This window comes from Aquarana catesbeiana, linkage group LG01, assembly GCF_042186555.1.
Source record: "Aquarana catesbeiana isolate 2022-GZ linkage group LG01, ASM4218655v1, whole genome shotgun sequence".
Taxonomy (NCBI): domain Eukaryota; kingdom Metazoa; phylum Chordata; class Amphibia; order Anura; family Ranidae; genus Aquarana; species Aquarana catesbeiana.
In genome coordinates, this window is record NC_133324.1 from 197,321,707 (window position 1) to 197,335,442 (window position 13,736).

At 42.0% G+C, this 13,736-nt stretch overlaps 1 protein-coding gene across 7 annotated transcripts in view; it reads right to left on the minus strand.

The window, feature by feature from the left end:
• Nucleotides 1-11,748, minus strand: part of SEMA6A (semaphorin 6A) — a 288,045-nt gene extending 276,297 nt beyond the window's left edge. For 3 of the 7 annotated variants that reach the window (XM_073624659.1, XM_073624658.1, XM_073624657.1), the window contains exon 1: nt 11,379-11,747. The gene's annotated coding sequence lies outside the window, so the exon portion shown is untranslated. Of the gene's footprint in view, nt 1-11,378 lie in introns of all 7 variants that reach the window. The other 4 variants (XM_073624661.1, XM_073624660.1, XM_073624656.1 and 1 more) reach the window with 3 other exon arrangements.
• Nucleotides 11,749-13,736: the final 1,988 nt, after the last annotated feature.

A 13,736-nucleotide genomic window follows, 5' to 3' on the forward strand; every position in this document is an offset into this window, starting at 1 on the left:
TTCGTCCACCTGCTGGCCCTCCTGGCCGACCGGTATGCATTAGGAACACCACCTCGTGGTCCTCCGTTCCGGAGGCCCACGTCGCTGCAGCATGTGGGTGGGCCCAGAAGCCTGTCTGGGGACTACCACAGCGGCAGAGGAATGGTCCTGAGCTGTCTATCCTGAGAGAAGAAGCTGGACAACTGAGGAGATCCCAGGGGAGGACCCGTCATGGAAGGATCATGCGGAGTGCTGGTCTGGAGAGGGGCCTGGTGACTCAGTTGGAGGACGTATCCTGAAGTAATCCTACTGCATAGTACTGCCAGGTTGGCTTAAAGGTTCAAGTGCTGTGTCCGATACTCACCGTAAACCATTACATCCTGTGGCAGGGGATCGTACCGGTTCTGTTTCAAACAAGTCTGTGGCAGAGACTTTTGTTCCTGCTACGTACTGGCTGCTAGGCAAGTGAGAGAGGCCTATCCAGCCGGGCAAAGACTGAATCCCACAAGGGGAGTGCATTCAATTACAAGTGTTCAATTCCTAACAATGTACTAAAGAATACTACGGAAAGGTATTTGAGCTTCCCTGCAACTTTCCTTCTGCCTCTTTCCTGCTACATCCTTTATTACCTGTTCATTAAAGCATTGGAAAAGATACTCAAGTGTTTGGTGCCTACATTGTCCGGAGGTAAACTCAACGGGACCCTAGACCCGGTTCCGGTGAAATAGAGGTGGCGGGAGTGAAGGTAACAGCCCGCTTTAAACCAGCAGCTCCACCGTGAGTTGCTACACAACCTTACATTTTCAGGACAAGATGATTCCCTTTTTATAAACCGTTTCTGGTATATGGCCATTTTTTTAAATAAATGCAGTTAGCATATGTCCATATTAGGCATAGTGCATGAACGATATGCCCCTGGCTAAAGGATATACAATTTCATTCCTTCTGGCGGCAACGAGAAGGACAAAAGGGATCCATCATGACTACACCCAGAGTGACTGATCACAGCTTCTCCTTCAGGTAAAGCAATTTAAAAAAAAAAATAAAAATATGGGAGCAGATGGCGACCTGCACTCAGCATGTGGCTTGTTCATTAAAATATGATCCTACAAAGAAAGGTAGACCAAAACACAGACTACCACGTGTCCTAGATCTGTCACCATGTAAGCACTGAACAAGACAAATGCATAGTCTAGATTAGAAGATTTTACTTCCAACCATGATAAAGCATCATGTATTCGGATGTCAATGAAAGCTTTTTTGTAATTCTCCACACTTTTAGGCATTGTTCTCATGTGTTGGTGTAGGTTATGTTTTTATTGCCTCTTTTCTAAAATGTAGCAGAATATGTTGAATTCATATAAAGAAAGAAAGAATTACAGTAGTAAAAATAGGCAGCACAGTTCTAGATTTTATTTATAAAGACAACCTGCTGTTGCTGATCATACCTTCTGAAGTGCTGGTTGCTTTGCTGTAATGCTGGCCCACTTGATTTTGTAAATAGGACATGCGAATATGCAAATAGAAATTGATTACTTTTGTTATCTGTATTGCCGATCCTGATAGCTGTTAATATGTCCAAAAGGTACCTGCAAATTAAAACATTAGATTACTGCATTTACTTTATCCTCATCTGCCACGTCTCTGGACATGGCGTTCATCCGATCTTGCAAAAAGGCACTCCAGTCTATTGCTAGTGTGTCTTCTCAAAAGATCTGGGCTGCATCGTATTCCTCAGGACCTTGTTGGAAAGAGTCATGTCACCCTCATTTAGGTGCTGAGATGCAGAAGAGGAGGTGTAAGCAAAGTCAAATCTAACTTTCTGAACTACAGGTACCTTTTGGATGACTTTTTTTTTTTTTTTTTTTTAAGGGGAGGGGGTCCCAACATTATCAGCAGGCCTTGTATTTTACAGCAAAGGTTTACTTTAGCGCTACTTTAAAGTGTAAAAAAAAAAAAAAAAAAAAAAAAAAATTAAAAGGATAATAATAATAATAATAATAATATCAGACAGGTTCTCTATTGCAGAAGAGATGCGCAATGTCTTTTCTGCAATAAAATAAACTTACTTGCCTGTTTGCAATCTTTTTTTGATTGTACCCTGCGCACATCCGTGTCATGTACATTCTTAGCATAATGCATGTCACCCCAAACTGGTCAAATCAAGACGGAAGCACCTGGAAGAAGCCAAAGAAAATATGCCAATGCTGGGGAGAGTCCTTGTGGACATCAGATTATTGGAGTAGTTGCACTTTGAATGACAATTGCGCGGTTATGCAACACTGTACCCAAAATGAAATTTTTATCTTTTTTTTTTTTTTTTTCCACACAAATAGAAAATTCTTTTGGTGGTATTTAAATCACTGCTGGGTTTTTTATTTTTTTGCAAACAAAAATAAATAAATACGCCCCAGTTTCATAGTCTGTTACAAAAATTTGCAAGCAGGTAATTTTTCTCCTTCATTGATGTGCGCTGATGAAGCTGCACTGATAGGTGGCACCGATGTCCATGTGCGGGACCTATCTCCCTCTGGCAGAAGCCGGTCAGCACAAGGGGAGAAAAAAAAAGAAAGAAAAACACGATTACGATCTTCTGTTTACATCACGTGATCAGCTGTCATTGGCTGACAGCCAATTACGTGGTAAGGGGCTGAGATCAGCCCCTTACTCCAATCTGTGATTGGCCAGGTCTCATTGACTCGCTGATCACAGAGCACATGCAGCGCATTCTTGGTAGGACATACACTGACACCCTCCCGGAAATTTAGGCCCACGCTGTAGCCATCTTTCAGCTATAGCGCGTGCGGGAGGAGGTCAAGTTGCTTCTCTTAGGCTTATTGATGAAGGCCAGTCATAGATGAAGCAAATTTCAGTGTTGATTGGGGAATCCCCCCTGCAAAACCATTGTATTCTCCCAGCAGGGGAAGCCATCCCTTTAGTCTTTAGCCGCTAGCAATAGTCGCATGTAAAATCCAGAAAGCTGGTTGTACCCAAGTTGATCGATCAACGTGGGTACATTCAGCCTGCCCATACATGATTCGAATCTCGGCTGGTTCCTACTGAACCATCTGAGATTTGAACCGTCTATGGCCGGCTATACATTATACAATTTTCCTATTCAAATTACCTTTATATTTACCTTCCACTATGTAGTGTAAGAGCCTGCCTGATTGCATACAAATTAAAAGGGTTTAGATTTGACCTCATATTATATGATTTTGGTACAAGAAAAAAAAAATTGTACATTGTAGCACCAAAGTGAGAAATGCTGTACCCATAATAACCAAAAATCAATTTTTCACGTTAGTAAAATAAATGCTAATGGGTTGCTGTTTGCCAGACTTTGTTCCTTTCAAAAGTCTGCTACTAGGTTTGTTAATGAGAAGACTGCTAATGGTCTCTTTATAATATATCAGAACCTGGACAATTTAGTGAAACCTTCAGTACTACTAAAACATCAAATTAAACCAATTTGGGAAGGTACAAATAAACACGGCCCCCCATTTGTGTCAAAGCTTAGATTTGTTTTGTTTTTTTTGTTTTTTTTTAAATACAAAAATGACCTGAATTGCATTTAAAAGGCCTAAATACTCTCATTAGCCTGGACATTTATCACTGAGTGTGATGAAAAGCAAACCTTACTCTTGCTGATGGATTAAAGTAACCTTCCTTTCTCTGAACCTTTTTTTTTTTTTTTTTTTTAAATGTTATGAAGAACAAAAAAAAAAAAAAACACCCTGGAAAAAAAAAACATATCAGCTGGATGTTCACATAACAAGGTCCACAGAGACACATCGAGGAGTTGCCTCTTTTAATCCAATACTGAATAATGTTGGATAGGGGCTCTCTGTTCTTTCAAGCTCGGCTTCTGCCAAAATAACTGCAAGGCTTGCAAGTCCTGTTATACAGAGAGCCTTCCCCAAGGCACCCCAACACTATCTGAGGCCTTGGTGCTATGGCAACCGCATAAAAAAGCTCCTTCCATGATTAATAGATGAAGATCAGGCAACAGTGTAGCTATCTATCGCTAGGCCATAATTTAAAGATGCTGGAGGAATTAACTAAAGAGCAAACAGAACAGAAAAGCTGACAGCTAAAGTAGGAAAGGCAAACACAGAATAAGAAAATTTCAGCAAGAATACAAGCAAGTCACATAAAATAAAAAAAATAAACGTGCAACGTAGATGCGTAGCTTGACCTGGTCACCAAACCTTTGTTCTTTCAATGACCGTGGGGGTTTATTATACAGGTATGAAGGCAACCAAGGAGATTATCGTCTATGAGATTAACCTTTGAACCAATGATCAGAGGAGGTTAGGTTCCCTCTTTTAAATGATCAATTCTATGGCCGAAAGAAGAGCTACTTGGGACTGTGTATTTCTGTTCCTCTTGGGGGAGGTGGTGGGGGGGGGGGGGGGGGGTTTATATAAAACGCTATTCTCGATCGCCTGAGTGCTTCTTGGGCTTATGTAAAATTGATGAAGGCTGAATCATTTAACAAGTAGATGTCCTTAACAGGAAAAAAAAGGGTCTTGGAATTGTACTAAAGCCCTATCTTTTATATTTACATAACAAAAAAAAAAAACAAAAAAACAAAAAAAAAACCCACATGGCCAAAATGTTGTGGAGGCTTTACAAATAAAAGTGCTATTTGTTTTTATGCTCCAACTTTCACAACAAAACAAGTGACTTTTAGAGGAGATAAAATTGAGCAAAATTAAGCATTTGTGCAAATAATATACAAGCATCCTAAAAACAATAAAATAGCTAGTTAGGCATTGCATCAACAGCGTATAAACTATGAGGAAGGCTTTACTGGTTAAGACTTACACTTGTAACCAAATCTATCATCTACAGTTTTTTAATATACAATCCATAAAAAGGTTGAATGAAATTCCGTACTGTCTACACATTACAGGAGAAGAGTGCCCCTAGTGGCCAGGCTAGCGTTATACAAATAAATACTGTATGTATTCTTTAAACCTAGATCATTCAACATAGCACAGCTGTTATGTTTTCATTCTTTATTTTCACCTTGCATGAACAAATTTGTCTTTAGAACAATGCTAATAGTCTACCTTGTGTCACCCATAAAACACACTTATTCATTAGCACTTTAAAAACTTAATAAAAATGTGACATCTGCATCAAGAGTAAAGATTTTCACAAAACTACTGGCTCAATTTTTATCAACAGGTCAAAAAAAAAAAAAAAAAAAAAAAAAAAAAAAAGGGGGGGGTGGGGGGTGGCAGAGAAAATCTAGAGCAGCAGTGCATGGAAACCAATCAGCTTCTAGCTTTCATTTTCAAAGCTTAAAATGAACAAGCGAGGCTAGAAACTGATTGGTTGCCATGTACAGCTGCTCCAGATTCTGTCTGCTCTAGTTTTGGAACCCCCTCCCATGTATCAAGCAATTTGAGTGAGTATCTCCTAGCAACCAACCACAATTTTCAATCTGCAATAGTACAGAAATGGGCAAAAAAAATTAAAATGAATGAAATCTGATATGGATAAAACAGAAGGGGTTTAGTGATAAATAAGCAAAAAAGGGGTTTATTTTATAGCTGTGTATTGTAGAGTGATGTCCTCTAGAGCATGGCAAGTAGGTAAGAAATAGCTTTTGGCAAGTTTAGTGCAGTCAAGATGATCTTTACATGTATAAATGAGTTAAACAACCAATACAGAATTTTATTGCTGATATTTGTATTTAGAAGGTGTACCTGTTACTTATATGGAGACTTTAGAAATACCATTGACAAGTGACTGTTGGCACAGAGTGGATAAAGGGACATAGTATAGCAGAACTCATGTGAAAAAACGAGCACATATGATGATGAGGGCAAGCTCCATTGTACATTTCTGAAATCAAAATGCTCTACAAAACATATATTGCATGGTACACACAGGAAAGCAGCAGAATCTAACATATTTAATATGTCTAGGCATAAACATTAAATATGCCAAGGAAATCCCTGTAAAGCATTTAACCAGATCTCTACTGCAGAGCCTAAATCCAAGCAATTTAAAAAGAGGAAAGACCAGTTGGGAACCACGTTTTGAACGTCTGTTTGACCATATCCACTAATATATCAGTGGTTAGCCAGAGGAAACCAACAGGACTGCATTTCCAAATTCCTGTCTTTGGTGTACAAAGAAAAAGAAAAAAAAAACCATGTGGTTGGGATTACTTAAAGAAGCATTGCTCTGCTGTGCATGGACCACCAGGTTTACCAATTAACTAACCAGTTTAGCTGCCAAAACTACTAAGGAAGGCAATGCAGCAAAGTCCACATGTTCTGCCTCAAAGATGAAAGCAACCTTTCCTGGCAGCCTAATTCCTTTTCTTATTTCAACCATTAAGCAGACAAAAGAAAAACTTTGAAACCTGATGTCATCATAAAAAGAAACAACTTGTCACGCCACAATTGTCATTGTTTAATTAATGGTGTAGGAACTTTACACAAAACAGAGAAAGTGCTGAGAAATAGCCTGAAGTGAGGAGCAAGCAATTGCTACGAATCCTACAATGGCCACTAGGGGACCTAAGCACAAATCACTCATTTAAACCCTTTATATACACACACAAGGTTCTGTATTTAATAAGACAATCCAAAGAGCAATGATGGCATGCAAAATACAGCAATCGGTTTCCAGTTTAGTGAAGTGAGATCACTTAACTTCAGATCGTTCTTATTTTTTCTGTTTATTAAAATAAGCAATTGTTATTTGACAAAATCAACACATTCCATTTAAAAAGGGTTTCCTTTTCTAGAATAAAACACAATAAAAAAAAATAATAAAAACAACAGTAAACTGCATCATTGGACACATCTGAGATCAGAAAAGTAGGTAAGGAGCTAAGGTTTTCACAGTCAGCTTTCCCCAACATCATGGCCTTTCTCCAGTGGTGGCGTTATCACAAAATAAATTAATTCCGCCTTTGATATAATGATGAGTGGCAGACAAACAAAGAGAAAGAAAACAGTAGTGCGGCCACTTTATCTGTCAGCGCTGCACAATGTCCCCTTTTTAAAATGTCAGTCTGTGGAGCTGGCAAAGCAAATGAAGGAGTTTCCTTTTGTAATTTAAAACAACCATACAAACAAATTTGCTGTCATCTATACAAAACACATCCTTGGATTTATCACAGGATATACACCCTGGCAATAAAGGCACCTTCTTGTCTAACCCTAAAAGACCCCTTACCAATTTCAATGCATTTAGCAGGCTTCTCTCCCACACAGCTAGCTCAGGAAGGAGCTCCAGCCTGATTTTATCTTCAAGTAGCCATGTATTAGAAATCCATGTGTCTTAAGACAATATATACACACAAGAAGCTATACATTTCACCTCGCTTAGCTAGTTAAAAGAGCTTGCTTAAGCATATCACTTAACACATCAATACTAAAATCGCCTTAAACAGAACAAAAACACAGAAGGCATGATTCAGACAGAAAAAAAAAAAAAAAAAAAAAAAACACCCCACACACCTTGACAAAGATGCTTATTTTTGTGATCTAGGATTACTACCATAGAGGTGATCAGTATACAAATGGAACATTCAGCGCTAGGAAAATTTCACCTCCAACATTTACAAACTTAAGCCAAACCAAGTGATCAGCAATATTTTACAAATGTAACAGACTTAGCAAAAACAATGTTTTAATTTACCTGATTTTGCAACAAATGTCTCAAGTATATATATATATATATATATATATATATATATATATATATATATATATATATATATATATATATATATATATATATATATATATATATATATATATATATATATATATAAATATATATATATAAAAGTTGCAAAAAACAAACAAGAAGTTTGAGAAAAGTATCAATTTTGAACTAGTCATCTATTATTGTTGGGTTACAATGTATGCACCAAGTTATCAGTGTTGGAAAATGACTGTAGCCTCACTAGCTGATAAGCATCTATGGTATTTAAAAAGATTTTAATGCACAAATGATGAAGTCAACAGGACATAACCAACTTTGGCAATAACATCTGATTGTGCACTTTGCTCTCAGAAGCTTCAATAAAAATATTTTCTTTTGGAGATTAGTATAAAAAGATGGATTTGGAAAAGCACCATGAATGCCAATTGAACACAAATCAATGTTGTCTACTTTCCAGATTGGAGAGATGGGTCTTTCCAATTTAGGGTGAGTTAATAATTAACTTATAGAGCTCGGGGCAGGCTGGGAGGACAGTACAGGGCAGGCAGCAACCACTAAGGCAAGCATTCCTAGCTGAATTTTATGTCTTTTCTATTTTAGTGGACTGCAGCACAGTAACTACACTGTAAACACTTTCCTCCTCTACTATCTATGCCATTAATACTTTATCATTGGAGCTTGAGCTTTTCCTTATCCCAGCAACACATCCCATCCAAGCTCAATAAAAACAGATCACTGAAATGCTCACATGTGTATTGAGTGCAGCACATTGATCCAGATGAGACTTAAACAGGCCCTTCTCTTATTTTGCTGGCTTAGTACTTTGGAAATGGGAATGACAAATCAAAGCGACTCAAGACCATCAAGAAATGACTCCTGACAGGGCGGTTAAAAGCAGAAGCGTGCTTAAGGGAAATAAGGATTTTTATATTGTATTGCCATTAGCAGAGTCGGTGCTGTGGGCACAATTGACTTCCTTGGAGCAATGAAACAGTCGGGAGTCCAGATTACAAGGTACTGCAGACACACAGCAGACACTCTGGTTTTGCACAATTAACCTTTGTTGTGTCTTCCGGGCACTGCTTGTGTATTTTCTACTCTAGCAATAGAGAAATCTATGTTAATGTAATCATTGGAACCTAAATCTCCCCTATTACTCATTGGGCACAAAGGAAAAGCCATTCCGCTCTGTGCCCTGCACATTCCTTCATTAAGCACTAATAGCTTCATTTAACCATTTAATTGCCACGAGGCCCCTGTGCAACAATTGTACCCTATACAGATCAATGCACAGAGTCAACCTTGGATTGGTACTGGGTGGTGGTTGGCACTTGCATGTTTGTTGTGATGGAACGACTTGTTTTTCCTGCCCAGATCCATCGCAGGCATTTTATTGTAATGATCTTATTTCGCTGTGGGCCCCATTGGGACTTAGGCAGCCCACCAACTCCCTGACTTTCTGCTCCATTTCCTCAAATGTACCAAACAGAAGCAAGCTCCATAAGGCAGCAGGGAAAACAACACATGGGGGGATTTACAGGCAGCTTCCCAAAGCTCCTACTAGCTCTCCTCTAAATTCACAGCCAGAGCACTTAGAGAACATTACTCTCAGATGACTGACTCTCATACACTGGGGAGAGCAGAGCACCAGTCAATGTGCACTTGTGTAGTGAGTGTATTAGGGGGCTGATGATGGTGCACTACAAGAAGCAGATGCCAGTGTAGCACAGTAAGCATGTGACCATACCCCTGGGTAAGCAAATGACAGTGTTCTACAGAAGTCAGATGGCAGAACCCCACACAAGGCAAAAAGGGATGACAACAGTGCCATAGGAGGAGGCAAATAGGCAGTACCCCACAGTAGGCACATGGCAGTGCCTCACAGAAAGACATGAGCAAAAAAAAAAAAAAAATGACTGTGCCCTAAAATAGACACATGCCAGTGGCAGGAAGGCAAGAGGTTGATGACCGTGTTGACCAGTGAAAGGAAATGGCAATTAGGCAGTGCCCACAGAAGGCATGAGGCACATGATTGTACCCCAAAACAAACATAACAGTGCTTCACAGAGAATACAAGATGACAGAGCCCCACAAAAGGCAGTGGGCAGTGTTCCCCAAGAGGCAGATGACAAAGCCCCACAGAAAACACTTCACTGTACCCTAAAATAAGCACATGAAAGTGCCCCATATCAGACATGTGGCTGTAGCCTAAAATAGCCACATGACTGTGCCCCATAGAAGGCAGGTGGCAGTCCTCCACCATAGGCAAGATGCAGAAGACAGTCATCCACAGAAGGCTGATAGCAACTGGCAGTGCCAAATTACTAAGCAGTGGACCATAGTAGACACCAGGCAGTGCCCATTTACTAATCAGTGGACCATAGTAGACACCAGGCAGTGCCCTATACTAAAGCAGTGGACCTAGTAAACACCAGGCAGTACCCAATTACTAAGCAGTGGACTATAGTAGGCACCAGGCAGTGCCACATACTAAGCAGTGGACCATAGCAGGCACAAGGCAGTGCCCCACAGTAAGCAGGCACCAGGCAGTGCCCAATTACTAAGCAAAGGACCATAGCAGGCACCAGGCAGTGCCCAATTACTAAGCAAAGGACCATAGCAGGCACCAGGCAGTGCCCAATTACTAAGCAGTGGACCATAGCAGGCACCAGGCAGTACCCAATTACTAAGCAGTGGGCTAAAGTAGGCACAATGCAGTGCACAATTACTAAGCAGTGAACCATATCAGGCACCAGGCAGTGCCAATTTACTAAGCAGTGGACTCTATACGGCACAATGCAGTGCCCTATACTAAGCAGTAGACCTAGTAAAAACACCAGGCAGTGCCCAATTACTAAGCATTGGATCATATTAGGCAGCAGGCAGTGCCCATACTAAAGCAGCGGACCACAGTAGGCACAAGGCAGAGCCACATACTATGCAGTGGACCATAGCAGGCAGTGTCCCCACAGTAAGCAATGGACCATAGTAGGCACAAATGCAGTGCCCAATTACTAAGCAGTGGACCTAGTAAACACCAGGCAATGCCCCATACTAAGCAGTGGACCTAGTAAACACCAGGCAGTGCCCCATACTAAGCAGTGGACCATAGTAGGCACCAGGCAGTGCCCCCAAAAGGCAGATGACAGTGCACCAGAACAAGCAGGAGCTGCCTGCCAGTTACTCTGCCCTAGATCCATTCCTAGCACCAACTTTGCTGTCACAAATCTCATTACACTTCTGCAAAGTGCATGACATGAACTTGCCAAGTGACCTATTTATTAAACTTGAAGCGATGCCCATACAGTAGCCTTGGGAGTGTGCACATCCCTGAGTGGGCAGACTGCAGTGCCCTGGATGGATGGTAGGTCGGATGGATGGTAGGTAGGTGGGTGTGCCAGTGTGATCTCCATTGATCCTGCTGGGAGGACAGTAGAGATGAGGATGGAGGAGAGGACCCCAGCACGAACCTTTCACCCTTATTAGATCCCATCAGTGCAGTGCGCCGATCCCCAGATCCAGACAGGGGAGTGAGGACACAGACAGACGATCCCAAGTTTCCTGCCATCCCTGTGTTTGTATAGAGATGTGGGGGTGCCCGATCTCCCTGTACCCCCCTGTTGTACCCCCTCCCCTGCCATAGACACACAGCCCCATTGATTCCTAGAAGCACACAATGACAATGGCAGGCAGCCTACCTTGGGAACACAGGCAGTGCACGATCAGCTCATGGAGAGTCCCATTAGTAATCCACTGAGAGGGATCTCTCGGGAAAGACGGATCCAGTAGGCTGTGGTGGGCAATCCTTAGTCATCACTACACATAGAAGGCAATGGGGATCGCTGCACTTTGTTGTGTCTGTAGAGAGATGTGCGATTCCTCTGCATGCAATCCACCCAGCACCGCTCAGGGGTACACGCCCTCTATAGGACACAATGGACAGGTCAGCCTTTCCTCCGTACTCCCTGCGATCTCCTCCGATCCACAGCTACTCCTCGTACTCACTCACTGCCACCGCTACTGACTACTGATCATTCAATCGGAGCTCTGCCTCTCCTCTTCACAAGACACGCCTCTCCTCTTCACAGGACACGCCCACCCCCTACTCATCGCCTGCTCCTGGCACTGCAAAACCCGGAGCGGATCCTTCCACGGGGGGGATTAACCCGATCGTATCCGAGGCTGCCCGTACACAGAGAATACTAATCATACATCGGCTAACATTCCTTCTATAATCCATCATAGGGGAGAGAGATATTCCATCACCCCCAATTCTTCTGTACGACCTCAATCACCCAGAGCTGCAGATCCTGTATGACAAGGGAATGTATTGATGACTATGGAGTCATAACATTGTAAATCATCATCCATAGAGAATAAGAATTCAGCAGAAAAGTCGGGGAAAAGTCGGGATTCCTGATCTACATACACACTTCAGTCAGAACTTATCCCCCCATATCCAGCTACTAAACTGAAACACAAGTGATTTTTATAGCAGAAATCACATACTATCTGGTTGGTTAACCAAAGGCAAATAGACTGTTCACTTTACAATGAAATATTCCCTTAACTTAAAGTGGGGTACACACTGTAAGCAAATCGGTCAAACGATCGTCCGATTTTCCTCGTTATTTCACAGCAAGTCGGAACCGAGGAAGGAAATGATGTATGAAAATTCTCGCACCACAAAGGCTTTTTTTTTTGCTGTTGCTTATTGTTTCTAATCATGCGCAGTCTTTCATTTCTGATTTTTCTCATACGAACATCGTACGCATTAAACGAAAATTTGGAGCTTGTCCCTTTGGAAATTTTCGTACAGAAGTCGGAATCGGCTGTCGAAAGTTGTGTACAAACTGTCGGAAAATCATGCAAAACAATGTCCGTATGATTTTTGTATAGTGTGTGCACAACTTTCAACAGCCGTTTCCGAATTTTCATACAATTTGCTGCTCACAGGAGTGCTTACAATGATCAGCTTTTGTTTATTTATGTAAAACCTTTATCCCAAAATAAAAATACTGTTAGCTGTAACCAGGGCCGGCCCAAGACATTGTGCGGCATGGTACCAAGAATGAAATGCTGCCCCCCCCCCCCCAAAAAAAAAAATCACTGCAAAGCAAAGCAATGCAGTGCCGTATCGCAAAAAAAATGATTGAAATGCAATATTTCTATTATTACATTGTTATATAAAATGAAATAGTTCAACTCACCATAATGCAGAACCAGTGGGAGCCCTGAGCGTGTCACTTGCCAATGTCACCTGCCTTCAGATGCGGATTGTCACTTGCCACGACGTCACCTGCCTCATATTGCGGATTTTCACTTGCCACGGCGCCACCTGCCACACATTGTGGATTGTCACGACACCACCTGCCACACATTGCGGATTGCCACCTGCCTTACATTACGGATTGTCACTTGCCACGACGTCACCTGACTCACATTGTGGATTTTCACTTGCCACGGCACCACCTGCCACACATTGCGGATTGTCACAACGCCACCTGCCACACATTGTGGATTGTCACTTGCCACGATTCCACCTGTCACACATTGCGGATTGTCACTTGGCACAATGCCACCCGCCACACATTGCAGATTGCCACAACGCCACCTGCCTCACATTGCGGATTGTCACTTGCCACAACTCCGCCTGCCACACATTGCGGATTATCACTTGCCACGACTCCACCTGCCACACAATGCGGATTGTCACGACACCACCTGCCACACATTGCGGATTGTCACTTGCCACGACGCCACCCGACACACATTGCAGATTGCCACAACGCCACCTGCCTCACATTGCGGATTGTCACTTACCACGGAGCCACCTGCCACACATTGCAGGTTGTCACTTGCCACTACTCCACCTGCCACACATTGCTGATTGTCACTTGCCACAACGCTACCCGCCACACATTGCGGATTGTCACTTGCCACGACACCACCTGCCACACATTGCGGATTGTCACTTGCCACGACTCCACCTGCCACACGTACTGGATTGTCACTTGCCACGTCACCAGGCACACATTGTGGATTGTCACTTGCCA